The sequence below is a fragment of the Brachyhypopomus gauderio genome, unplaced genomic scaffold, assembly GCF_052324685.1.
Source record: "Brachyhypopomus gauderio isolate BG-103 unplaced genomic scaffold, BGAUD_0.2 sc51, whole genome shotgun sequence".
Classification (NCBI taxonomy): domain Eukaryota; kingdom Metazoa; phylum Chordata; class Actinopteri; order Gymnotiformes; family Hypopomidae; genus Brachyhypopomus; species Brachyhypopomus gauderio.
This window is the reverse complement of record NW_027506876.1, coordinates 515548-542303: the sequence shown is the minus strand read 5'-3', so window position 1 is coordinate 542303 and position 26756 is coordinate 515548. Positions and strand designations below refer to the sequence as shown.

General features: G+C 40.1%; 14 non-coding genes across 14 annotated transcripts; all 14 read right to left on the bottom strand.

The window, feature by feature from the left end:
* Nucleotides 1–15831: 15831 nt before the first annotated feature.
* trnaf-aaa (transfer RNA phenylalanine (anticodon AAA)) lies at nucleotides 15832–15904 on the bottom strand. The gene has a single exon. It is a non-coding gene; the product is annotated as a tRNA-Phe (tRNA).
* A 1109-nt stretch (nucleotides 15905–17013) lies between these two features.
* On the bottom strand, nucleotides 17014–17086 carry trnav-aac (transfer RNA valine (anticodon AAC)). Its single transcript has one exon. It is a non-coding gene; the product is annotated as a tRNA-Val (tRNA).
* Nucleotides 17087–17921: 835 nt separating this feature from the next.
* On the bottom strand, nucleotides 17922–17994 carry trnav-aac (transfer RNA valine (anticodon AAC)). Its single transcript has one exon. It is a non-coding gene; the product is annotated as a tRNA-Val (tRNA).
* Nucleotides 17995–18631: 637 nt separating this feature from the next.
* Nucleotides 18632–18704, bottom strand: trnav-aac (transfer RNA valine (anticodon AAC)). The gene has a single exon. It is a non-coding gene; the product is annotated as a tRNA-Val (tRNA).
* Nucleotides 18705–19143: 439 nt separating this feature from the next.
* trnav-aac (transfer RNA valine (anticodon AAC)) lies at nucleotides 19144–19216 on the bottom strand. Its single transcript has one exon. It is a non-coding gene; the product is annotated as a tRNA-Val (tRNA).
* A 637-nt stretch (nucleotides 19217–19853) lies between these two features.
* trnav-aac (transfer RNA valine (anticodon AAC)) lies at nucleotides 19854–19926 on the bottom strand. The gene has a single exon. It is a non-coding gene; the product is annotated as a tRNA-Val (tRNA).
* Nucleotides 19927–20563: 637 nt separating this feature from the next.
* Nucleotides 20564–20636, bottom strand: trnav-aac (transfer RNA valine (anticodon AAC)). Its single transcript has one exon. It is a non-coding gene; the product is annotated as a tRNA-Val (tRNA).
* Nucleotides 20637–21075: 439 nt separating this feature from the next.
* On the bottom strand, nucleotides 21076–21148 carry trnav-aac (transfer RNA valine (anticodon AAC)). The gene has a single exon. It is a non-coding gene; the product is annotated as a tRNA-Val (tRNA).
* Nucleotides 21149–21785: 637 nt separating this feature from the next.
* On the bottom strand, nucleotides 21786–21858 carry trnav-aac (transfer RNA valine (anticodon AAC)). The gene has a single exon. It is a non-coding gene; the product is annotated as a tRNA-Val (tRNA).
* An 835-nt stretch (nucleotides 21859–22693) lies between these two features.
* trnav-aac (transfer RNA valine (anticodon AAC)) lies at nucleotides 22694–22766 on the bottom strand. Its single transcript has one exon. It is a non-coding gene; the product is annotated as a tRNA-Val (tRNA).
* Nucleotides 22767–23403: 637 nt separating this feature from the next.
* trnav-aac (transfer RNA valine (anticodon AAC)) lies at nucleotides 23404–23476 on the bottom strand. The gene has a single exon. It is a non-coding gene; the product is annotated as a tRNA-Val (tRNA).
* An 835-nt stretch (nucleotides 23477–24311) lies between these two features.
* trnav-aac (transfer RNA valine (anticodon AAC)) lies at nucleotides 24312–24384 on the bottom strand. The gene has a single exon. It is a non-coding gene; the product is annotated as a tRNA-Val (tRNA).
* A 637-nt stretch (nucleotides 24385–25021) lies between these two features.
* Nucleotides 25022–25094, bottom strand: trnav-aac (transfer RNA valine (anticodon AAC)). The gene has a single exon. It is a non-coding gene; the product is annotated as a tRNA-Val (tRNA).
* A 1422-nt stretch (nucleotides 25095–26516) lies between these two features.
* On the bottom strand, nucleotides 26517–26589 carry trnav-aac (transfer RNA valine (anticodon AAC)). Its single transcript has one exon. It is a non-coding gene; the product is annotated as a tRNA-Val (tRNA).
* Between the last annotated feature and the right edge of the window lie 167 nt (nucleotides 26590–26756).

The following is a 26756-nucleotide window of genomic DNA, read 5'->3' as shown; positions in this document are numbered from 1 at the left end:
TGTGAACACAGCCTGATTACATGGAAAACTGCATTATGTCTGCACAGTTTTATGAATATAAAACAAAGATAAGTGTTTTCAAGTGTCAGCCCAAACGACTCATCCATATGGTTCCTCTCCAGATGGCATTCTTTTTCTGGTAAACGCTTCACCTCGCATGAGTTTTCTAGAAACAGTGCTCTCCCTTGTTCACATGTCTTCTGTAGTCTTGAAACATCTGTTAAATCTAGAGATTTGACCCCAGATGTGTACAGGGAGGGACAGGCGATATTACTGAACTGGAATAGAGTTCTAAAAGCCTAAGACAGGCTGAAAGATAGGTTTTTTTTAATCTGCCTAATTTAGGCACATAGTGGTTGGCAGATCTTCTCAAACCTTCTCCATCTCTCATAACCAATCTCCACCTCACAGACATGCACACACTCCAAACACTATTATGATACCCTCTTTTGCATGCAAGACAGTATTGCATGCTAGGTTGCATGCTAACCTTTTAAAGCACATGAAGCATTTTGACACAATCCAAAAGAACAAATGTAGGCTATTAACAAAGGTACAAAAGTACCCTAAAAACAGGACAGCATATGAAGTCAAGAAGAATAAAGACCAATAATGTCTTGACATTACATGAAATAATTAAAAGAAGCTAAAGCCAAAATAAGTTAGGGCTAGGGTTAGGGTTTGAGTTAGGCTGTTAGGTGTAGGGTTAGGGCTAGGGTTTGGGTAAGGGGTTAGGTGTAGTGCTAACCCTAACCCAAGACTGTCAGCCCTGAGAATGTGTTCTCCATTGTGTTCAGTGCACACATGAACATATGGCACTGAACACAACTATGTCACCCGAAGGCGCCAGTTTCAGAGATCCTCCGGGGCAAAACCGACAGAGCTTGGAAGGAAACAACTCCTAGTAAACAACATGCTGACACAAAACCTAAGCCTCAAACATTAAAGGACTATGATAATAAATAAATGAGATACTCATCTCATATCTCATAAATGAGCATCTCCATTATAAATGTCCATCTGCAAAGCACGTCTGGCAACGGCCCTCACTAAACGTCCTCATTTCGCACGGGCGGTGAAACAAGAGTACTGATTATTGGAGGGTGTTGATGGGTTGGAAAAGCACTCCATTGGAGGAGAGTGGCAGGGCCTCCACTTGAAAAAGAGTCAGGCCAAAGAGAACCAGGGAGTGAAGCAGACCCTCTCTGAGATCACCAAAATGATAGTGAATAGGAGAAAGCTAGCAACCTGTCAAAAGAGAAGGAAAGAGGGTAAAACAAATATCAGAAGAGGGAGAGGAGGAGTGCATACTTGAAACTACACTGTAAAAAAAGCAACTACGTTTCGTTCCTCTCGTGTGAGATTTTGAGTTACTGAAACAAAGAAATGTGGATTACTTAGCATGAATAAGCAAAAAACTTGTCAGGCCAACAGATTTCACTCTGATATTGTGCCTACAAATTTTTTTTAATTACCAGAACAATCAATTTGCTGTTACACAATTTGTCTGAGTTCATTAGGCTTGTGCACATGTGCACAAAGGCACAAGGAGGAACGCGGGGTTTCTCAGTCTGCACACCAGGGGCTTTGCACAGTGCTCCACATGCTCAGAGATTTCATTTCCAAAGGCTTCATTGCACTTGATAGACTTAATCACAGCATCAAGACATTTCCTTACCAGCACTCAGACCAACAAACCAAAGACAATTCCTAAAGCAAGTCTTGCGAAAGGATCGATTGGTGAAAACGCCCAATGAAAATTGGGCTTTGTTGTGACTGCTTCCCCTGTTGATTGGTGGTTGTGTCCCAGAAAACAGGGCATCGTGGGAGATATTAATGGACTTGAAGGAAATTGTTGGATTGTTGTGTCAAAGGAACTTACAGAGGAAGTACTGTGTTTCTTGTCCTTGATGCTAAGTAGCCATCCTTCATAGCCCTTGTCCCTAACCAGGTTCCCTTAGGCAAGGATGCTTCTGTACCAATGCAGAAGCAATGGATTCAAATGTCAGTTACTGGTTGGAATAAATTAATGCAAGTTTGTATACCATGTGCTTAATGTCTTACTGAGGCATATGTACTACAGTATGTGAATGATGTGGTCATTTAGGATTGGTTTGGCAAGTAGAACTGCCAGTCAGTAAGTTAAGTTAGCTAAACAATAGAAGTTTAGTAAGGACAACAGAAAAATACTAATGCATCATGTTGCCTTAAAATGTTGAGTTCTGTCAACTTAGCATTTCTTGTTCTGCAAATAGAAAAATTAATAGCATGAATAAAATTATTTAAGTTGGCTAAACAAACAAATCTTTGTAAGAATGACTACCAGTGCAGTTGTTGAGATAACTAAAAAATCTTAGTGCATGTTGCTTTAATATTTTAAGTTTTCTCAACAATTTCTTTTTCACAGTGCAGGGGAGAGGATGTGAAGCCAACCTGCAGGTTACGATTGCTGTCTCCCAGGAATTCCTGGACAAGATCGAGCAGATCCGAGAAAAGTTCCCTTGCAAAGTGCCCTTTGTTTCTCCAGCTTCTTCAGAAGGGAGGGCAGACAAACCACATAAATCCCACGTGATGACGAGACGAGCCACAGATGAAACGGATTATCACAAGACGCACCCGCACCCACGGAGATACACAGACTGTGGGTGTATCTCAATTCAGGGGCTGCAGCCCATGAAGTGCGCATTTGTAGGCCAATTACGTCACTGCGTCGCGCCAAAGGCTGTCCCAATTCGTGGGCTCCTTCTTATGCGGCCGACGAACGTAGCCTTCAAAACCCCGAAAACGGAGGATGCATCTGAGTAGAGGTATTTAGTGTGTGAATTGGGTTTTGTGTTTACAGTTTGGAGAAATAGATGCATGGTTTAAGGAAATGTGTCTTGGCAACTGAGAAAAACTGTAAAATCTCTGCACCAGGTGAGAATCGAAGTCAAAACCTCAACATAGCTTCACATACAATATTGCCTTATTAGAACCGTGCGCTAACCACTAGGGCTGCTTTAATGCAAAATTTAGTTCCAGCTTACTGCATGATTCATGATTCAGTAGTTCTTATATAACTAATATATAAGAGGGATATATATATATATATATATATATATATATATATATATATATATATATATATATATATATATATATATATATATATATATATCCATATGTCCCCTGGAGGGAGGGGACATATGGCTAGGTTTGGAGGTGTGAGGGTGAATTTGAGTGTATGTATATGTGTATGGGGGTGGGTGTGTGCATGGTAGGGGTGTATAGGGGCGAATGTAATGTGAATTTGAGTGTATGGGTGAGGACAGCTGGTTCTGGGTCGGGGCTGGTCACGCCCGGTTCACTCCCGGACGCTCCCCTGAGATTACTGCACCACTCCAGAGGGGGGGCGCCTTGGGGCTCTGGAGTCCGGCTTGGCCCCCCGGCGTAGGGGCGGTTGGCCCGCTCCGGCAGATTTAATCGTATGGGTCCAGATCCCTAATGAGCAAGCCAAAGGCAACAGTGGCAAGGAAAAACTCCCTATGATGGTTGGTATTAGGAAAAACCCTCGGGAGGACCAAGCCTCAAAAGGGAACCCATCCTCCATTGGGCGGCCCGTTAGCACAAGTCCGTGGTACGCAGGTTGGTTCTACAGTTAAAGTTAAGATCCTTGTTCCTCGGCCAAGTAGTCACAGACCCTTTGGTGTAGATAGTGAGCCTCAGGTAGCAGCTAGCATCAGCACGTCCTCTTGTGGAAATGGCATCAGTACATCCATTGGCAAGCCAGTGCTTGCATGCAATCGTCTTGGGTAGAAGCATGCAAAAAGATAGACAATACAGACTGAGTGTGTGGACATCAATTTAAACCATCATTAATTTAAACGTAGCTCACGTGCCAGTGATTAGCACATGGCTCCGGGAGGCTAATCTATAGCAGCATAACTAAAGGGAGGGGTTCAGAGGTGACCACAGTCATGAGGGCTCACTGAGACATTGCTTTCCAGTCAAGTCATTGTCACAACTGAGTGATGCCATGACACAGCTGGATAACAGCATCAACATCTCAGATTACCAGAAATCTCAACATCTGGTGCCTTAGTTTCCACTAAATTTCATTTTGATTGAAGGAGCTGCATTAGTACTGCTATCAAGCTATATGGCGATTTAGAACATTCCCGTATCAATCACACAATGAGATAGACAGCTCACTGTGAGGATCTAAAGGGAAGAGCTGATAGCCTTTACACTGGCAACAAACCACTAAACAGCAGTGGTGTGTTTGTCATTCTATCAAGAAGCATGTTTCTGCCTGCACTGTAAAAAACAGAACTTAAAATTGCTCACCTTACTATGATTTTTAGTTTAGCTGAGCCAAAAATAATTAATTGCACCATAAACTATAACAAAGTAATTAGATCGGCTTACTTTATTGAGTTTCTTGTTAAAAGTTGATCTGACCTTACAACCTGCATTGTCAAAACATACAAATTGTAGTTGAACCCTAGATAAGGCCAGGCCAACTCCTCTGCGCATGCTCAATTTGACTCCTTAGTTGAGAACGGGGCGGGGTTTGCGATTTCTGCCAGAATTTGACTCCGGACAACTTGAAATGGATTTCACCTGCAGCAAGCAGCGACCTACGCTACTCTGAACTGAATATTAACGTCCAAATGTGTTTTGTCATTTGTCTTATATGACCCAACTTCAGTTAGCTATTCTTAGTATTGAATTTAGAGATTTATGTACATGTGAAATACATACCAGTCAAGTTTTGTATTTAATAATACGAGACATTTCCCGTATCTGACGTAATCGCGTAATTTGCATAATCGGTTATTTGCGTATAGCTGCAATCGAGGCTGTAGGAGAGACAAAAACATCTTTGGAGTGGCAAAAAGTGAAGAAAAAACACCCCAAATGTGTTTTGAACTACAAATGTAACTAAACCCGCGAGTTTTCAATTGTTATTTTTTTTAAAAGCATTCATGTGCCGCGCCAAACAGAATTCTGTCACTAGCCTCGCGAGAACTGCCACCTGCAGTAGTCTGGGTAGCAGTTCTCGCGAGACTAGTGACAGAATTCTGTTTGGAGCGACACATGAATGCTTTAAAAAAAATAACAATTGAAAACTGAAAATACGGGAAAATACTGGAAAATAAAAATACGGGATGACGCCGGGACAGAGCGGTAAAATACGGGACTTTCCCGGCCAAAACGGGACACTTGACAGGTATGGAAGTATACATTATCTGAACAAGATATTGTAGCGTCGGGATGACGTCATTACCCATGAGCCCTTGCGGCTCCGGCCCTGTTATGCGTATTATGTGGTGTTTATGTCTGTATAGTGTTATATATTATTGATTATTAATTGTGTGTTATTAGTTAAGTCACCCCGGTCCATTTTTTATGTACATGTGCATTATCCGAGTTTCCCCTCCATGTATGTGTAACATTGTCATCTTCATGACCTCCCCCTGTGTTTCACGTGTAAGACCAAGTTAGTTAAGCCCTTGAGTTTGATCTAATTGTGCCTGTGAGTGCCAATTTTCTTGCGAGGTGACAACAAAACCTCTGTTCTTGATAAGAATGGACTTGTCTGTGGCCTTTTTCTCCCACACCACGCCACAATATAATAAGTTGGCACAACTTGGAACTCCTGGTATGTAACTTAACATGGGCAAGATAAATTATCTGAACAAGATATAGCAAGTTAGCATTGTAATTATTTGTAGGCAATACTTAAAATCTGAAGTTTATATACCTGTGAAAAATAAATAATTGGAACAAGAAATAATAAGTTGGCTCAACTGAGTGAATTTCTTAAAAACTTAAGAGTTTGAATTGGGATCAAAACTCAAAAATCGAGTGCAGTAAGTTGCCTTGAAATTTTGAGTTTTCTCAACTTTTTCTTTTTTACAGTGTGGTATTGAACAAGGAAGCTTTCGCATGTAAGGCGAACGTGATGAAAACTACACTACAGAAACGTTGCTTGTCTGAATGGGCACATCTCTCGTGGGCTTTTCCTCATTCTATCAGAGCATGGCAGTCATCATGTCAACACTGGCTAGTCTACACTGTAAAAAAAAAAATTTAGCAAACTAAAAAAAAATTGTCAACTTATTACAAGTGATTTTTTGAGTAAATTGAACTTTTCCCTCAAAAGTCTGCCCAACTCAAAATATAAAGTTATATTACGAGTTCACTTAACTTAAAATATTTTGTCCATAGAATTAATTACAGGACAAAGCAGTGTTAGTTGGGAGAACAAAAGCTATCACAACAAATAAAAATGAGTCCAGTCAACTTAATATTTTAAGACAAAGGCAATACACTATTTTTATAGCAATAAAGAACACAATCCAACAAGATGAACATTAATAAAACATTTATTAAAACGCCATACGTATCATATTTGATACATGAGTTTTTGAGAGCCCTATATCATTAGCGTGATAACTTTTTTCCTTTAAAACCTGATGTATATAATTTGATACTTGTCTTTTGCCCTCTGGTGGCTAATCTGTGTACTGCAAGCACCGGCGGACCTTAATTTCCGGCATCCAAAATGGCCGTTTTCAAAAACTGACTCAAAATCGACATTTTTACCAATTTTGGAAAGGTTAAGGTAAGAAAAACATTCAAACAGTTGCTTTTACTTCAATATGAATATTTAGTGGATTTATACAACTTATAATTATTTAATATTTCATAATTTATTTTATTGTAAAATCGTGTTGAAATTGTGTGTATCAAATTAGATACATCCGTTATAAAAGGTAATTTATCTGTAAATCATGATTTTATTGCATTTCATGCATTATGCATTGAATAAAGCAGCATACATTCTTGATTATTTTAGTAAACTAAGGGTTTAAATGATTTCATTGGTTATATTTAGAGTAGAAACTGAAATATTTACAGCCTATAATATATATATATATATATCAGTGATTCTTGAGATGAGGGACAAAACACGTCCGCCAGATAAAACTCGGATTCGGGGTTACAAATATACATGAAATTGTTTTTACAAATAACCAAAAGACAAACCAGGGCAATGTTGGCACAGCAACATATGATTTCATGTAGTTGTATAAATATTTTTTCATTTTAAATGCAATAATATGCTACTAGCACCTAAAAAACCCTTGTCCTGAAGCAGGTCTCATAATATTACAATAAGTGAAACATAATTAAAAGTAATATAAAATTAAACATCATAACTACCATCATCATCCAATTAAGTCAATAATTTAATGAATATAAAAATATACCATTTAAAACATACTTTAATATACTTTAATTTGATTGAAATTGTGTCCGGGTTTTTTTGTCAACACCGTCAGACATTTTTTTAAATAAAAAAAATCAGGAGATATTGTGTCAGTTCATACACTACGGACTCCTTTAGCACTTCCTGTTTCTTCCAAATGCCACAAGACCACTGTAGCTCTTGTAAGTTTTCAATATTCTTTTCACTTCATACTTATTTGATAATAGTTGGTGTGTCACAACCATAGTGTGTCAACACCAAAATGAATTAAATGCGAGATCAGTTTGAATTTATTTTAAATAAAGGCTGAATTTCAGTAGTTTATAGATGCCAAGAGCAACTGATGATAAGCAAGATGGCTCCTGTCAGAAATACACGTGTTATAAGAGGTGGTAGGGTATTTTGTCAACTCCGTCAGCTGTCAACACCATCAGGATTTGTGTCTGACGGTGTTGATCCTTTCTCTGATGGTGTTGACAAATGCCACTAAAGTGTGTTATTTATGTTATGTTATGTAGTTGATATTAACATTTCATTAATATTACTTCCTATGTATTTTACTGCTATTTCTATTGTACAGATTTATGCATTGATTGTCAGGCTAGAATGGCAAAAGGGAAGCTGTCAGTAGAGTGTAAGAGAAGGAACAGGGAGTATCAAAAAAGGAGAGAAAAAATTAACAGCCAGCTTGAGCTGAAAGAGATTTCTGAGAAAAGAGAGGCAAAGGTGGAGAAATAGGGTGAAGGAGGGGAAAAAATTTTTCAGGGATTTGGAAGAAAGAGCAAAGAGGCAAAAGAGAATGTTTTGGAAACAAGCACAGAGAGAATCAAGAGAACGCAGAAAAAGAGCACAGGAAGGACAGCAGAATCTAGACACCCCTCCACAGAGTGTTACAAAAAAAGAAAGATAAGCAGAGAAAGAAACTTGAACGCAGAAAACAAGATTTACATTTACGGCATTTAGCAGACGCTCTTATCCAGAGCAACTTACAAAGTGCTTTGCATCCAATCACAGAATTCATCCTAGGAAATAGTACGGATAGGCCAGAATTCAAGATACCATTGAGTCAGACTACTACTAAACTACAGGAGTTACCATTACCTAGTGTTTTGCAAGTTAAATGTTTGCCAAGAAGCACAAATGACCATAGACAGACATACAATTTAAGAACAACGGCAAGTGGTATCAGCTGAGTTAGTGCTCTGGTAAGAACTCAACAAACAGGTGGGTCTTCAGTCTACGCTTGAAGATAGCAATAGACTCTGTAGTCCTAGCAGCTAATGGAAGATTGTTCCACCATCTTGGAGCCAGGACGGAGAATAGTCTGGAGCTTTGTCTTCCATGAGACTTTAAGCATGGAGTTTCGAGTCGAGCCAATATCAATATGAGATGACATAAGACTCACCTCGGACCCAAACACAGATGATGCTTCAAGGGAGTAAACTCAGAAACCCTTTAATTAAAAGAATACTGCTCTTCCACCATGTGTTGACTTCAGAGCTGAAAAGAAGTGCCCCTAATGCTCACAGAAGAGGCAAACTGGTATCACAGCTCTCTGGGCGAATACTCAAAAAATATCGTCTTATGCATCGGGTTCGTGAGTTTGGCTTGAGTTACAAAATGCTGGGAGAAAAGATGCCAAAACAATGAAAGCCTGGTTTCCTCCAGACCATCTCCTCAAGTGTTCATCATTTTTTGAAAATAATGCAAGAATAACAAGACATTGTCTGATAAGCAAGACACCATCACTGAAGATGTTGAAGGAGGCCATGGAGAGAGAGCCCAGCAGTAGACCTATGGGCACAACAAGTACAAGAGCCTGGTGATGTTCAGACTTGTTGTCATTTATGAGGATCAGTGGTGGCTGTCTAAAGCCTTAACAATTGACCAAGAGCACCAAGATGTCCAGGTTGAATTTTTTCACCCACACGGGCCAAATGTTGGGTTTCAACAAAGACAAGGATGTCGGGATGTCTGCTTTGTGCCATTTCCAAATGTTCTAGTCAAGCTCAATGACCCATCATCACCAGTTCATACAAGCAGAACCAGGAAATATACCAAATATCTGCAGAGGTCATGGACTTCATAGATGAGGAACACATGAATCGTCTGTTGCCTGTTGTTTAAAGTCCATTGACTGCGCTGAGCAGTGAAAATCTGTGTCCAAATCTGTGTATTTTGTCCAATGATGTTTTAAAATGATGAATTGTATGAATTGATGAATGGTATGAATTGATGAATGATATGAATTGTTTTCTGGTGGTCATTTTTAATAAAGTAATCTCCTGTTCCATGTTTGTCACCACCGTCAGTTGTGTGTCACCACCGTCGACATATTGTCAACTCCGTCAGATGTTTTTTAATGTATTTTTTTCTTGTAAGAAAGTTCTATATCTTAATCCCCCAAGGTTTCCTAATAAAATTGTTGCATTTCCAAAATAAATGTGTAATTTTCATGCTTCTAAATATCACTGTTTCTTATGGAGATTAAATAAAAACTTTTCAAATCTATGTGACCTTAACTGTAATAATTCCCACTGAATAATCTACCTTTTAAAAAGTGATATAAAGTGATATAATTAATTTGTTCATAAAACAGAGAACAAAGAAACTGCAAAGAGTCAAAATATCTGGAATAGGTTAATTCAAAATGCATTTCTTTACGTCTCTATGTGTCTGATGGTGTTGACAAAAATCTAGTGCTGATTCCACAAACGTGTAAATTATAAAATAATGTTACGCTTGGGAGGTTGTTCCAAAACATGGTAAAATAGCCAAAGCCTCATTCAACAACAATGTATGAAAAGATTTTAAAAATAATCCAGAAATATTTTTAGAAAGTTAAAACCTGTTTTGTCCCTGATATCAAGAATCACTGATATATATATATATATATATATATATATATATATATATATATATATATATATATATATATATATATATATGCAACCTGCTGTATGATGGTGATTTATGACTAGTTGGATGTTGCCATGGCTCACTTGCTAATAATTGTCTTTTGCTCTTTGCTTTTCAATAAAAAGTGACTAGTTCATAGAAGAAATACACAATAATCTGTTGTGTATTTTTTAGATGGCAAAAAGGCATAGTGTCGGAGATGTCCTGAAGATGATTTTCGATGGCAATTCAAGTGACCTGGAGCAGTTAGGGGAAGATGATGATGATGATGAGGAATGGATTCCTACTGCAATGTGTACAGAGGGAAATTCAGATAGTAGTGATGAAGAAGACTTGCAAGATGAAAGTGTTAACCAGACAAGTGGAGAAGTTGAGGACCAGACGCCAATACAGGACACAACAAGAAATCAGGCAGCGAGGGGGGGGAAAGTGAAAAGGAAAGAGTATCAGTGGAAAAAGAAACATTTTGAACCTCCAGCTGCTGAATTTGATGAATGTGTTGACGAAGACTCAGAAGACAGGTTTGACTGGACACCATATATGTATTTCAAAAATTTTGTAACTGACGAAATGCTACAGGAAATTGCAGAACAAACAAACTTGTACAGTGTGCAGAAGGAAGGAAAGTCAGTGAACACAACTGCCAAAGAAATTGAACAAATTTTGGGGATGTACATGCACATGGGGTTAGTACAGATGCCCAGTGTACGAGCCTATTGGGAGATGGGGACAAAACACTCAGCAGTTTCTGATGTGATGCCTCGAGATAGATTTCTGAAATTGCTGACATTGATTCACTTTCAGGACAACTTCAGTGTGTCTAATGATGCAAAAAAAGATAAACTGTGGAAACTCAGGCCATGGTTACAAAAACTACGTAAACAGTTTCTTTGCGTACCTCCTGAAGAATGTCACGCTGTTGATGAAATCATGGTGCCTTTCAAGGGTAAATCACATCTACGTGTCTACATGCCAGCAAAACCTCACAAGTGGGGGTTCAAAATGTGGGGACGTGCTGGACAAAGTGGCTATCTCTATGACTTTGATGTTTGCCAAGGGGCAGAAAATCCAGACCAAGCAAAATCTGATGTTGGTGCTACTGGAGATGTTGTCCTGAAAATGATCTCAACTCTTCCAACAGGAAAAAATCACAAGGTTTTTGCAGACAACTATTTCACATCAGTTCCACTTGTCGAACACCTGAAAGAAAGAGGAATCTACTACATAGGCACAGTCCGAATGAACAGGGTAAAAGACTGCAACATGATGGATGAGAAAGACTTGAAGACAAAGGGAAGAGGGTCTCTAGATTACAGAGTAAACCAGGAAAACAACATCATAGTGAGATGGTGTGACAACAAAGCTGTGAACTTGCTTTCTTCTTTTGTTGGCATTGAACCACTGTGAAACGCTGGGATCGAAAATCCAAAACCCACATAATGATTCCCAGATCAGCCATTGTTGAAAAATACAACACGTTCATGGGAGGAGTTGACCTTCTTGATATGCTGTCTGCACTTTACAAGTTCAGTTTCAGATCTCGAAGATGGTATATGTACATTTGGTGGCACACTGTCACTGTGGCAGTAATCAATGCATGGAACCTCTACAGAAGAGACCAGAAAAAACTGAATCCCATGCAGAAACCCATGGCCCTGCGAAAGTTTCAGGCTGCTGTTGGCACTTCTCTCACAAGTGCAGGAAAGGGCAAACTCAAGTGTGGCAGACCACTATCGTCTCCAGAAGCAGGAGGAACACCACCACCTCGCAAAAGGCCAACCTCAAGTGTGCCCCCTGATGTGAGAAAGGATGGCATTGGCCATTTCCCAACATGGGAAACCCGACAGAGATGCAAGCACTGCACAGGCAATCACTTCTCCCATGTCTACTGTTGTAAATGTATGGTCCATCTTTGCTTGAACAAGGACAGAAACTGTTTTCTCGCTTACCACAATGCAAAATAAAGATGCTGTGAACCAAACTAACTGAAAGATTACTCCTCCAGCCTACCAGTTCCATTTATGTTTTTGTCTTTGCTGAACTTGGCTCAAACCCACAAGTTATTTCAGAATTTTGTGGCGATCCCAATGTTTTTTAGGGTCTTTTGGAGATACTAATTGTTATTTTCTAAGTTTGAAATTAGCTGAGTAAAACTTTAAAGGAAACTCAGAGTGTAAAGGGTAAAACAGAATGATGTTATGTTTGTTTTTGTTCATAACTCTGTGAGCAATAATTTGCAAGAAAGGTCCGGATGTATCAAATATGATACAAAACAAAACTCATATATGCAATGGGTTATTTACTTTTTTTTTTTATATGTATTTAATAAATGGTCAAATAAACACTCCAGTTTCAAAAATTTAGAATTTTCTGGCAATTTTTTGGATGGTTAGGCTTTTTAAAGAGTATTACAAAATTTCACATTTCATTACAACATTAAAATGTACATAAAAGCAGCATCTATTAACATTTACGGCATTTAGCAGACACTCTTATCCAGAGCGACTTACAAAAGTGCTTTGCATCCGATCACAGAATTCATAGTACAGATAGGACAGAATTCAAGATACCATTGAGTCAGACAACTACTAAACTACAGAAGTCAATATCATTACCTAGTGTTTTGCAAGTTAGACGTTTACCAAGAAGCACAAATAACCATAGACAGACACAGAGCCAGCCCTGACCAATGTGGTGCCCTAGGCGAGATTTTGGTTGGTGCCCCCTGTATCATCAATCATCGGGTTGATTGTGTCACTATTAAAGAAACAAATAAAAAGCAAATTACTTAAATATTACCATATAACAAGCAATAAATATAAAGGTGTTGCACAAAAAATATTTTAAAACTATTTTACATAACGTAGTGCAGAGAACAACTTTTAAATATTAATAATAAATTAAAAAAATAAATTAAAAACAACAACTACCACCAGTGCAAATTAGGGCAATTTGCCTACTGCAACATTATTATTTCAAAAGTGCATCCGCAATGAACAGAGGAGTAGTATATATTTATTTTAAACTAAGCTAATCATAGCACCTACTAGGATTGGGCAGTATGATGACAGTGGCGGTTTTCACTAAGATCATACAGAGGGGAAAAAGCCACAATGACGATTGAGTGTTAGTTGTGAGTCAAGAGAGCTGGTTTCAAAGAAAAACAACAGCTACAGATTGGCAACATTTTGGATTTGTTTCAAATAAAAATGAGAGACCATTGGAGCACGCCCCCACGATTCTAATTCGATAATATGATTGGTTGATAAAACTATCTATAATAAAATATATATCTATAATGCCAATCTATAATAAAAGCTCTCCAAGTAAAAGGGCCTTTCTCTCTTTTACCTAGAAACAACGGTGTGAAATATTCTGATTGGTTGATTTTTTATTTCACCGCTGAGGTTTTTTTCAAGCACAAGTACGAAAAGTGGATTTGAAAGCCGATTTATAGGAAAAATACAAATTATTGGTGAAGCGTTATTAACATATATTACATATAATAGATAAAGCATCCTTTTTAAGATCAATTAACCTTCAGAGAAGGTGTTGAAGTCCCTGATGCTTCGCCAATGGTATAGTGTTAATTCACCACATATTACCATTATATTATCTGTTTTTTGCCGCCTTTCCTCCTCCACGTTTCTCATTTTTCTACCCTGGGCACCAGAGGACTTCTGCCTTTTTGACGTCTTTACAGGAAGATGTCACTCACTCTGTGGTGTACAGAGAAACAGTAACGAGGTGCGCAGAGTGCGCGGGGGAGGGCGGGTTGGCGCGCGGGTGATAGGTGTTGTGTGTTGTTATTATAAGAATGATTAATTTGACTAATATTATTAAACAATGAAATTATGATTATGTGGACTTTGCTTGTTTTCACATTTATTAATTGTTAATTTGTTAAAAAAAAAAAAAAAAAAAAACGCATGTACGCGAGCGCCCCCCTGGACAGTCGGCGCCCCTAGCATTTGCCTATATCGCCTAATGGAAGGGCCGGCCCTGGACAGACATATAATATTAAAAATATCAATAATGAGAGAACTGCTTAAATATTTACATATTACAGTGTCACGGAAACATTCATATCGAAACACACAGCAGGACTCTAAAGCCTGAAGCCCCCATACTCAAATGCGGCCCGCGGGCTGTTTTAAAAAGTGTTTTTTTTTTTTTGGAATCTTTTTTTTCAATCGCGCTATCCGCTCTTATTTTGAAATCGCGCACCGCGATCTCAAGACGATGCCGGGAATTGCCTTTAAGGCAACAAACAGGTAGCAGACGCCCAAATGCGTTCGCCATCCCCCGGTCGACAGTTTACATTCGCTCTTTACGATATCCCCCCCCCCCCCCCCCCCCCAACTGGCCCCTTCAGTGATTGAAAAAATAAAATGTGGCCCGTCATCATTTCTATTTGAGTACCCCTGGCCTAAAGTGAAGAACATTCACTCAGAATTCATTAGGCCTATATGTAGTAACTTAAGCAGCGCGGGGCGGGAGGCCTCTTTTCCACTGCCGGTGGTTGCTAGCTAGCCTGCTAGCTAAAGTCGCAAATGTGAAGACCCGTTAGACCGTCTACGGTTTATTTTTCCATTTGCTTTGTTACTACATCAGAATTAGGACGTTTACAACATCTCGAAATGATTGTTTGACAATAATGTCCTTTACTTATACAGTACCAGGCTAATGTAAGAACGTCTGCATACATTTAGAACTATGTTAACACTGCTACACCTTAACTGCATTGACCTTTAACAAACATTAAAACTTTGTTGAAAGTGACTTATTTGAAAATAACATTTTCTATACTTGTTTATACAAGACAGCTGGGCATATAGTCATATATAAGTGTTATTTGGCTTATTATATTGAAACATTTGATTTTAACCTCAAGAATTACTTTGACCCTTTAAGTATACAATCTTGAGAAATGTGAAAATAAAGTAAATTTATCTGCAACATGACTTACTACTGAAAATGTACTCCATACCTCGTGCGGTTGCGGTACTAGCTAAAGGACTTGCAAACGTGCATAAGCTCCTGCACAGCCAGGAAACCCCGTAGCAAACGCTACTAACTTAAAGTGCGCATGCGTTCATTAAACAAGTTAGTACAGTGGACAAGAAACATAAAATAGTAAGTTACATCAACAAATGAAAATAAGTTAGGAATACGTTGGAGCTGAATTTGTTGAAATTACTTAAGATGATATGTGAACCTCACCAACTTTTTCTTTTTAGTTCAAATTACATTCTTACTTTAGTTTCGAGAACTAAACAAAAGTTGGATTTTTTACAGTGTAGGTCTTCTCTTCTTCAAGACAAAATATTTACGTCCAAACACCAAAAGTTGTCTTCATTCGTTCCCTTTGTAACGGTAACTTCTACAAAGCAACTAAGTAGCATGACTTTTCTTTGTGGCGAGACAACATGACAAGGCACCAGGCACGTTTCCACTAAGTTTCATTTTGATTGAGCAAGCTTCATTAGAATTGCCATCAACCTATATAGGGGTTTAGCGCATTCCTGTGTCAATCACATAATGAGGCAGACTTCTCACTGTGATGACCTAAAGGGAAGAGCTCCACGATGGCCTTCCCATAGGCATCCTAGCAAAAAATGGCCCTTTTGTGTCTGGCATCTGATCAAGAAGCATGTTTCTGCCTGGTATCAAACCAGGGACCTTTCGCGTTTTAGGCGAACATGATGACCACTACACTAGAGAAACCCCAAAAGCTGAACTTATTTTGATGAACCTCGGGTTCTTCCTCAATTTCAGGGCATGAAAGTCAGCGTGCCATCATTGGCTAAGCAGTAGGTCTACTCTGCTTTAAGACAAAACATTTGCGTGTGAGACGAACGTGATGACCACTACACTACAGAAACCTTGCTTGTCTGAATGGGCACATCTCTCGTGGGCTTTTCCTCATACAATCAGAGCATGGAAGTCATCATGTCAACACTGGCTAAGCAGTAGGTCTACTCTTCTTTAAGACAAAACATTCACTTCCAAACACCAAATGTTGACATCATTCGATCCCTTTATAACACAAACGTCTACAAATCAACCGAGTAGCATGAGTTTTCTACGTTGTGAGACAACATGACAAAGCACTAGGTAAGTTTCCACTGAGTTTCATTTTGATTGAACAGGCTGCATTAGTACTGTTATCAAGGTACATGGTGATTTAGAACATTCCTGTATCGATCACATGAGACTGACAGCACACTTTGAGGATCTAAAGGGAAGAGCTCCCTGATAGCCTTTACACTGGCAACAAACCACTAAACAGCAGTGGTGTGTTTGTCATTCTATCAAGAAGCATGTTTCTGCCTGGTATCGTACCAGGGACCTTTTGCGTGTTAGGGGAACGTGATGACCACTACACTACAGAAACCTTGCTTGTCTGAATGGGCACATCTCTCGTGGGCGTTTCCTCATACAATCAGAGCATGGAAGTCATCATGTCAACACTGGCTAAGCAGTAGGTCCACTCTGCTTTAAGACAAAACATTCACATCCAAACACCAAATGTTGACATCATTCGATCCCTTTATAACACAAACGTCTACAAATCAACCAAGTAGCATGAGTTTTCTACGTTGGGAGACAACATGACAAAGCACTAGGTACGTTTCCACTGAGTTTCATTTTGATTGAACCGATTGCATTAGTACTGCTATCAAGGTACATGGCGATTTAGAACATTCCTGTATCGATCACATGAGACTGAGAGCTCACTTTGAGGATCTAAAGGGAAGAGCTCCCCGATAGCCTTTACACTGGCAACAAACCACTAAACAGCAGTGGTGTGTTTGTAATTCTATCAAGAAGCATGTTTCTGCCTGGTATCGAACCAGGGACCTTTTGCGTGTTAGGCGAACGTGATGACCACTACACTACAGAAACCTTGCTTGCCTGAATGGGCACATCTCTCGTGGGCGTTTCCTCATACAATCAGAGCATGGAAGTCATCATGTCAAAAATGGCTAAGCGGTAGGTCTACTCTGCTTTAAGACAAAACATTCACATCCAAACACCAAATGTTGACTTCATTCGATACCTTTATAACACAAACGTCTACAAATCAACCGAGTAGCATGAGTTTTCTACGTTGGGAGACAACATGACAAAGCACTAGGTACGTTTCCACTGAGTTTCATTTTGATTGAACCGATCAACACTGGCTAAGCAGTAGGTCTACTCTGCTTTAAGACAAAACATTCACATCCAAACACCAAATGTTGACATCATTCGATCCCTTTATAACACAAACGTCTACAAATCAACCGAGTAGCATGAGTTTTCTACGTTGGGAGACAACATGACAAAACACCAGGTAAGTTTCCACTGAGTTTCATTTTGATTGAACCGATCAACACTGGCTAAGCAGTAGGTCTACTCTGCTTTAAGACAAAACATTCACATCCAAACACCAAATGTTGACATCATTCGATCCCTTTATAACACAAACGTCTACAAATCAACCGAGTAGCATGAGTTTTCTACGTTGGGAGACAACATGACAAAGCACTAGGTACGTTTCCACTGAGTTTCATTTTGATTGAACCGATTGCATTAGTACTGCTATCAAGGTACATGGCGATTTAGAACATTCCTGTATCGATCACATGAGACTGAGAGCTCACTTTGAGGATCTAAAGGGAAGAGCTCCCCGATAGCCTTTACAATGGCAACAAACCACTAAACAGCAGTGGTGTATTTGTAATTCTATCAAGAAGCATGTTTCTGCCTGGTATCGAACCAGGGACCTTTCGCGTGTTAGGCGAACATGATGAACACTACACTACAGAAACCTTGCGTGTCTGAATGGGCACATCTCTCGTGGGCGTTTCCTCATACAATCAGAGCATGGAAGTCATCATGTCAACAATGGCTAAGCGGTAGGTCTACTCTGCTTTAAGACAAAACATTCACATTCAAACACCAAATGTTGACTTCATTCGATACCTTTATAACACAAACGTCTACAAATCAACCGAGTAGCATGAGTTTTCTACGTTGGGAGACAACATGACAAAGCACTAGGTACGTTTCCACTGAGTTTCATTTTGATTGAACCGATCAACACTGGCTAAGCAGTAGGTCTACTCTGCTTTAAGACAAAACATTCACATCCAAACACCAAATGTTGACATCATTCGATCCCTTTATAACACAAACGTCTACAAATCAACCAAGTAGCATGAGTTTTCTACGTTGGGAGACAACATGACAAAGCACTAGGTACGTTTCCACTGAGTTTCATTTTGATTGAACCGATTGCATTAGTACTGCTATCAAGGTACATGGCGATTTAGAACATTCCTGTATCGATCACATGAGACTGAGAGCTCACTTTGAGGATCTAAAGGGAAGAGCTCCCCGATAGCCTTTACACTGGCAACAAACCACTAAACAGCAGTGGTGTGTTTGTAATTCTATCAAGAAGCATGTTTCTGCCTGGTATCGAACCAGGGACCTTTCGCGTGTTAGGCGAACGTGATGACCACTACACTACAGAAACCTTGCGTGTCTGAATGGGCACATCTCTCGTGGGCGTTTCCTCATACAATCAGAGCATGGAAGTCATCATGTCAACAATGGCTAAGCAGTAGGTCTACTCTGCTTTAAGACAAAACATTCACATCCAAACCCCAAATGTTGACATCATTTGATCCCTTTATAACACAAACGTCTACAAATCAACCGAGTAGCATGAGTTTTCTACGTTGGGAGACAACATGACAAAGCACCAGGTAAGTTTCCACTGAGTTTCATTTTGATTGAACTGATTGCATTAGTACTGCTATCAAGGTACATGGCGATTTAGAACATTCCTGTATCGATCACATGAGACTGAGAGCTCACTTTGAGGATCTAAAGGGAAGAGCTCCCCGATAGCCTTTACACTGGCAACAAACCACTAAACAGCAGTGGTGTGTTTGTAATTCTATCAAGAAGCATGTTTCTGCCTGGTATCGAACCAGGGACCTTACGCGTGTTAGGCGAACGTGATGACCACTACACTACAGAAACCTTGCTTGTCTGAATGGGCACATCTCTCGTGGGCGTTTCCTCATACAATCAGAGCATGGAAGTCATCATGTCAACAATGGCTAAGCGGTAGGTCTACTCTGCTTTAAGACAAAACATTCACATCCAAACACCAAATGTTGACTTCATTCGATACCTTTATAACACAAACGTCTACAAATCAACCGAGTAGCATGAGTTTTCTACGTTGGGAGACAACATGACAAAGCACTAGGTACATTTCCACTGAGTTTCATTTTGATTGAACCGATCAACACTTGCTAAGCAGTAGGTCTACTCTGCTTTAAGACAAAACATTCACATCCAAACACCAAATGTTGACATCATTCGATCCCTTTATAACACAAACGTCTACAAATCAACCAAGTAGCATGAGTTTTCTACGTTGGGAGACAACATGACAAAGCACCAGGTAAGTTTCCACTGAGTTTCATTTTGATTGAACCGGCTGCATTAGTACTGCTATCAAGGTACATGGCGATTTAAAACATTCCTGTATCGATCACATGAGACTGAGAGCTCACTTTGAGGATCTAAAGGGAAGAGCTCCCTGATAGACTTTACACTGGCAACAAACCACTAAACAGCAGTGGTGTGTTTGTAATTCTATCAAGAAGCATGTTTCTGCCTGGTATCGAACCAGGGACCTTTCGCGTGTTAGGCGAACGTGATGACCACTACACTACAGAAACCTTGCGTGTCTGAATGGGCACATCTCTCGTGGGCGTTTCCTCATACAATCAGAGCATGGAAGTCATCATGTCAACAATGGCTAAGCAGTAGGTCTACTCTGCTTTAAGACAAAACATTCACATCCAAACACCAAATGTTGACTTCATTCGATACCTTTATAACACAAACGTCTACAAATCAACCGAGTAGCATGAGTTTTCTACGTTGGGAGACAACATGACAAAGCACTAGGTACATTTCCACTGAGTTTCATTTTGATTGAACCGATCAACACTGGCTAAGCAGTAGGTCTACTCTGCTTTAAGACAAAACATTCACATCCAAAAACCAAATGTTGACATCATTCGATCCCTTTATAACACAAACGTCTACAAATCAACCAAGTAGCATGAGTTTTCTACGTTGGGAGACAACATGACAAAGCACTAGGTACGTTTCCACTGAGTTTCATTTTGATTGAACCGATTGCATTAGTACTGCTATCAAGGTACATGGCGATTTAGAACATTCCTGTATCGATCACATGAGACTGAGAGCTCACTTTGAGGATCTAAAGGGAAGAGCTCCCTGATAGACTTTACACTGGCAACAAACCACTAAACAGCAGTGGTGTGTTTGTAATTCTATCAAGAAGCATGTTTCTGCCTGGTATCGAACCAGGGACCTTTCGCGTGTTAGGCGAACGTGATGACCACTACACTACAGAAACCTTGCGTGTCTGAATGGGCACATCTCTCGTGGGCGTTTCCTCATACAATCAGAGCATGGAAGTCATCATGTCAACAATGGCTAAGCAGTAGGTCTACTCTGCTTTAAGACAAAACATTCACATCCAAACCCCAAATGTTGACATCATTTGATCCCTTTATAACACAAACGTCTACAAATCAACCGAGTAGCATGAGTTTTCTACGTTGGGAGACAACATGACAAAGCACCAGGTAAGTTTCCACTGAGTTTCATTTTGATTGAACCGGCTGCATTAGTACTGCTATCAAGGTACATGGCGATTTAAAACATTCCTGTATCGATCACATGAGACTGACAGCTCACTTTGAGGATCTAAAGGGAAGAGCTCCCTGATAGCCTTTACACTGGCAACAAACCACTAAACAGCAGTGGTGTGTTTGTAATTCTATCAAGAAGCACGTTTCTGCCTGGTATCGAACCAGGGACCTTTCGCGTGTTAGGCAAACGTGATGACCACTACACTACAGAAACCTTGCCTGTCTGAATGGGCACATCTCTCGTGGGCGTTTCCTCATACAATCAGAGCATGGAAGTCATCATGTCAACAATGGCTAAGCGGTAGGTCTACTCTGCTTTAAGACAAAACATTCACATCCAAACACCAAATGTTGACTTCATTCGATACCTTTATAACACAAACGTCTACAAATCAACCGAGTAGCATGAGTTTTCTACGTTGGGAGACAACATGACAAAGCACTAGGTACATTTCCACTGAGTTTCATTTTGATTGAACCGATCAACACTTGCTAAGCAGTAGGTCTACTCTGCTTTAAGACAAAACATTCACATCCAAACACCAAATGTTGACATCATTCGATCCCTTTATAACACAATCGTCTACAAATCAACCGAGTAGCATGAGTTTTCTACGTTGGGAGACAACATGACAAAGCACCAGGTAAGTTTCCACTGAGTTTCATTTTGATTGAACTGATTGCATTAGTACTGCTATCAAGGTACATGGCGATTTAGAACATTCCTGTATCGATCACATGAGACTGAGAGCTCACTTTGAGGATCTAAAGGGAAGAGCTCCCCGATAGCCTTTACACTGGCAACAAACCACTAAACAGCAGTGGTGTGTTTGTAATTCTATCAAGAAGCATGTTTCTGCCTGGTATCGAACCAGGGACCTTTCGCGTGTTAGGCGAACGTGATGACCACTACACTACAGAAACCTTGCTTGTCAGAATGGGCACATCTCTCGTGGGCGTTTCCTCATACAATCAGAGCATGGAAGTCATCATGTCAACAATGGCTAAGCGGTAGGTCTACTCTGCTTTAAGACAAAACATTCACATCCAAACACCAAATGTTGACTTCATTCGATACCTTTATAACACAAACGTCTACAAATCAACCGAGTAGCATGAGTTTTCTACGTTGGGAGACAACATGACAAAGCACTAGGTACATTTCCACTGAGTTTCATTTTGATTGAACCGATCAACACTTGCTAAGCAGTAGGTCTACTCTGCTTTAAGACAAAACATTCACATCCAAACACCAAATGTTGACATCATTCGATCCCTTTATAACACAAACGTCTACAAATCAACCGAGTAGCATGAGTTTTCTACGTTGGGAGACAACATGACAAAACACCAGGTAAGTTTCCACTGAGTTTCATTTTGATTGAACCGATCAACACTGGCTAAGCAGTAGGTCTACTCTGCTTTAAGACAAAACATTCACATCCAAACACCAAATGTTGACATCATTCGATCCCTTTATAACACAAACGTCTACAAATCAACCGAGTAGCATGAGTTTTCTACGTTGGGAGACAACATGACAAAGCACTAGGTACGTTTCCACTGAGTTTCATTTTGATTGAACCGATTGCATTAGTACTGCTATCAAGGTACATGGCGATTTAGAACATTCCTGTATCGATCACATGAGACTGAGAGCTCACTTTGAGGATCTAAAGGGAAGAGCTCCCCGATAGCCTTTACAATGGCAACAAACCACTAAACAGCAGTGGTGTATTTGTAATTCTATCAAGAAGCATGTTTCTGCCTGGTATCGAACCAGGGACCTTTCGCGTGTTAGGCAAACGTGATGACCACTACACTACAGAAACCTTGCCTGTCTGAATGGGCACATCTCTCGTGGGCGTTTCCTCATACAATCAGAGCATGGAAGTCATCATGTCAACAATGGCTAAGCGGTAGGTCTACTCTGCTTTAAGACAAAACATTCACATCCAAACACCAAATGTTGACTTCATTCGATACCTTTATAACACAAACGTCTACAAATCAACCGAGTAGCATGAGTTTTCTACGTTGGGAGACAACATGACAAAGCACTAGGTACATTTCCACTGAGTTTCATTTTGATTGAACCGATCAACACTTGCTAAGCAGTAGGTCTACTCTGCTTTAAGACAAAACATTCACATCCAAACACCAAATGTTGACATCATTCGATCCCTTTATAACACAATCGTCTACAAATCAACCGAGTAGCATGAGTTTTCTACGTTGGGAGACAACATGACAAAGCACCAGGTAAGTTTCCACTGAGTTTCATTTTGATTGAACTGATTGCATTAGTACTGCTATCAAGGTACATGGCGATTTAGAACATTCCTGTATCGATCACATGAGACTGAGAGCTCACTTTGAGGATCTAAAGGGAAGAGCTCCCCGATAGCCTTTACACTGGCAACAAACCACTAAACAGCAGTGGTGTGTTTGTAATTCTATCAAGAAGCATGTTTCTGCCTGGTATCGAACCAGGGACCTTTCGCGTGTTAGGCGAACGTGATGACCACTACACTACAGAAACCTTGCTTGTCAGAATGGGCACATCTCTCGTGGGCGTTTCCTCATACAATCAGAGCATGGAAGTCATCATGTCAACAATGGCTAAGCGTTAGGTCTACTCTGCTTTAAGACAAAACATTCACATCCAAACACCAAATGTTGACTTCATTCGATACCTTTATAACACAAACGTCTACAAATCAACCGAGTAGCATGAGTTTTCTACGTTGGGAGACAACATGACAAAGCACTAGGTACATTTCCACTGAGTTTCATTTTGATTGAACCGATCAACACTTGCTAAGCAGTAGGTCTACTCTGCTTTAAGACAAAACATTCACATCCAAACACCAAATGTTGACATCATTCGATCCCTTTATAACACAAACGTCTACAAATCAACCGAGTAGCATGAGTTTTCTACGTTGGGAGACAACATGACAAAACACCAGGTAAGTTTCCACTGAGTTTCATTTTGATTGAACCGATCAACACTGGCTAAGCAGTAGGTCTACTCTGCTTTAAGACAAAACATTCACATCCAAACACCAAATGTTGACATCATTCGATCCCTTTATAACACAAACGTCTACAAATCAACCGAGTAGCATGAGTTTTCTACGTTGGGAGACAACATGACAAAGCACTAGGTACGTTTCCACTGAGTTTCATTTTGATTGAACCGATTGCATTAGTACTGCTATCAAGGTACATGGCGATTTAGAACATTCCTGTATCGATCACATGAGACTGAGAGCTCACTTTGAGGATCTAAAGGGAAGAGCTCCCCGATAGCCTTTACAATGGCAACAAACCACTAAACAGCAGTGGTGTATTTGTAATTCTATCAAGAAGCATGTTTCTGCCTGGTATCGAACCAGGGACCTTTCGCGTGTTAGGCGAACATGATGAACACTACACTACAGAAACCTTGCGTGTCTGAATGGGCACATCTCTCGTGGGCGTTTCCTCATACAATCAGAGCATGGAAGTCATCATGTCAACAATGGCTAAGCGGTAGGTCTACTCTGCTTTAAGACAAAACATTCACATTCAAACACCAAATGTTGACTTCATTCGATACCTTTATAACACAAACGTCTACAAATCAACCGAGTAGCATGAGTTTTCTACGTTGGGAGACAACATGACAAAGCACTAGGTACGTTTCCACTGAGTTTCATTTTGATTGAACCGATCAACACTGGCTAAGCAGTAGGTCTACTCTGCTTTAAGACAAAACATTCACATCCAAACACCAAATGTTGACATCATTCGATCCCTTTATAACACAAACGTCTACAAATCAACCAAGTAGCATGAGTTTTCTACGTTGGGAGACAACATGACAAAGCACTAGGTACGTTTCCACTGAGTTTCATTTTGATTGAACCGATTGCATTAGTACTGCTATCAAGGTACATGGCGATTTAGAACATTCCTGTATCGATCACATGAGACTGAGAGCTCACTTTGAGGATCTAAAGGGAAGAGCTCCCCGATAGCCTTTACACTGGCAACAAACCACTAAACAGCAGTGGTGTGTTTGTAATTCTATCAAGAAGCATGTTTCTGCCTGGTATCGAACCAGGGACCTTTCGCGTGTTAGGCGAACGTGATGACCACTACACTACAGAAACCTTGCGTGTCTGAATGGGCACATCTCTCGTGGGCGTTTCCTCATACAATCAGAGCATGGAAGTCATCATGTCAACAATGGCTAAGCAGTAGGTCCACTCTGCTTTAACCCTTATATGGTCCAAGGGTCTGTGGGACCCATTTTAAAAAAATCAGCTTAAAAAAATTCTACAATTTTTTTTTTTTCAAACTGAGATTCATTGGTCCTTGGCTCATTTTCTGTGAGCAACATAAATCAGAAAATATTTTCAATGACCACCCCCCCGTACCCCCCCCTTCACATTTGTATTACATACAGGGTCCAGGGTCCACTGGGCCCTGGGCTAGTCAAAGTGGGCAATCAACATTGGGTTGGGTAGTTGATAGTCGTCTGTATGACTTTAAAGGATATACAAACAAAGGACAGAGGAGTTTGGCATGCAAAGGTGAGCAACCATCAACACTTTTGATGGTTGTCACATCAGGGGTTGATTGCATATTGTCAGACAGCAGACGAAGAATCTCTATAGAGACAAAGGGGTGAGATCTGAAAGAAGCATCTTTTCTCTCAGCCCTCATTATCCCTCCCTCCTCTCTGGACCTGTGTGTGTGTGTGTGTGTGTGTGTGTGTGTGTGTGTGTTTCATCCAATCATGGGGACATGATGCTAAAAATGCTATAAAAGATGGCAAAGCGATTCTCAGTTCAGACTGCCTTACAGCTGATATTGGAAGAGACAGAGGATTTTGATGGTGATTCAGAAGAAGAAATTTCAGGATCACATTTCTGAAATATCAGAGTCTGATACTGATAATGAAAAGGAGGATGAGCAGCAGCCAGCTCCATTAGCACCAGCCCGTTAGCAGCTAGCCATAGGACCAGCCTGTCAGCCAGCATGATTTATGATTCATTTCCTTATTGTGTTACATTTTAATAAAAAAGTAACTAATAAATAAATGAGAGCAAACTAATTTCACATATGTATTGTTTATTTTACTTGCAATTGGGCAATTGGGCTAAATCTGCTGATTATTTTAACAAAAAATGCAATGGGTCCACCATACCCAGCTGGACCCCAAGAATGTAGACCACGCCCGGATCTCATCAGGGTTAAGACAAAACATTCACATCCAAACACCAAATGTTGACATCATTCGATCCCTTTATAACACAAACGTCTACAAATCAACCAAGTAGCATGAGTTTTCTACGTTGGGAGACAACATGACAAAGCACTAGGTACGTTTCCACTGAGTTTCATTTTGATTGAACCGATTGCATTAGTACTGCTATCAAGGTACATGGCGATTTAGAACATTCCTGTATCGATCACATGAGACTGAGAGCTCACTTTGAGGATCTAAAGGGAAGAGCTCCCTGATAGACTTTACACTGGCAACAAACCACTAAACAGCAGTGGTGTGTTTGTAATTCTATCAAGAAGCATGTTTCTGCCTGGTATCGAACCAGGGACCTTTCGCGTGTTAGGCGAACGTGATGACCACTACACTACAGAAACCTTGCGTGTCTGAATGGGCACATCTCTCGTGGGCGTTTCCTCATACAATCAGAGCATGGAAGTCATCATGTCAACAATGGCTAAGCAGTAGGTCTACTCTGCTTTAAGACAAAACATTCACATCCAAACCCCAAATGTTGACATCATTTGATCCCTTTATAACACAA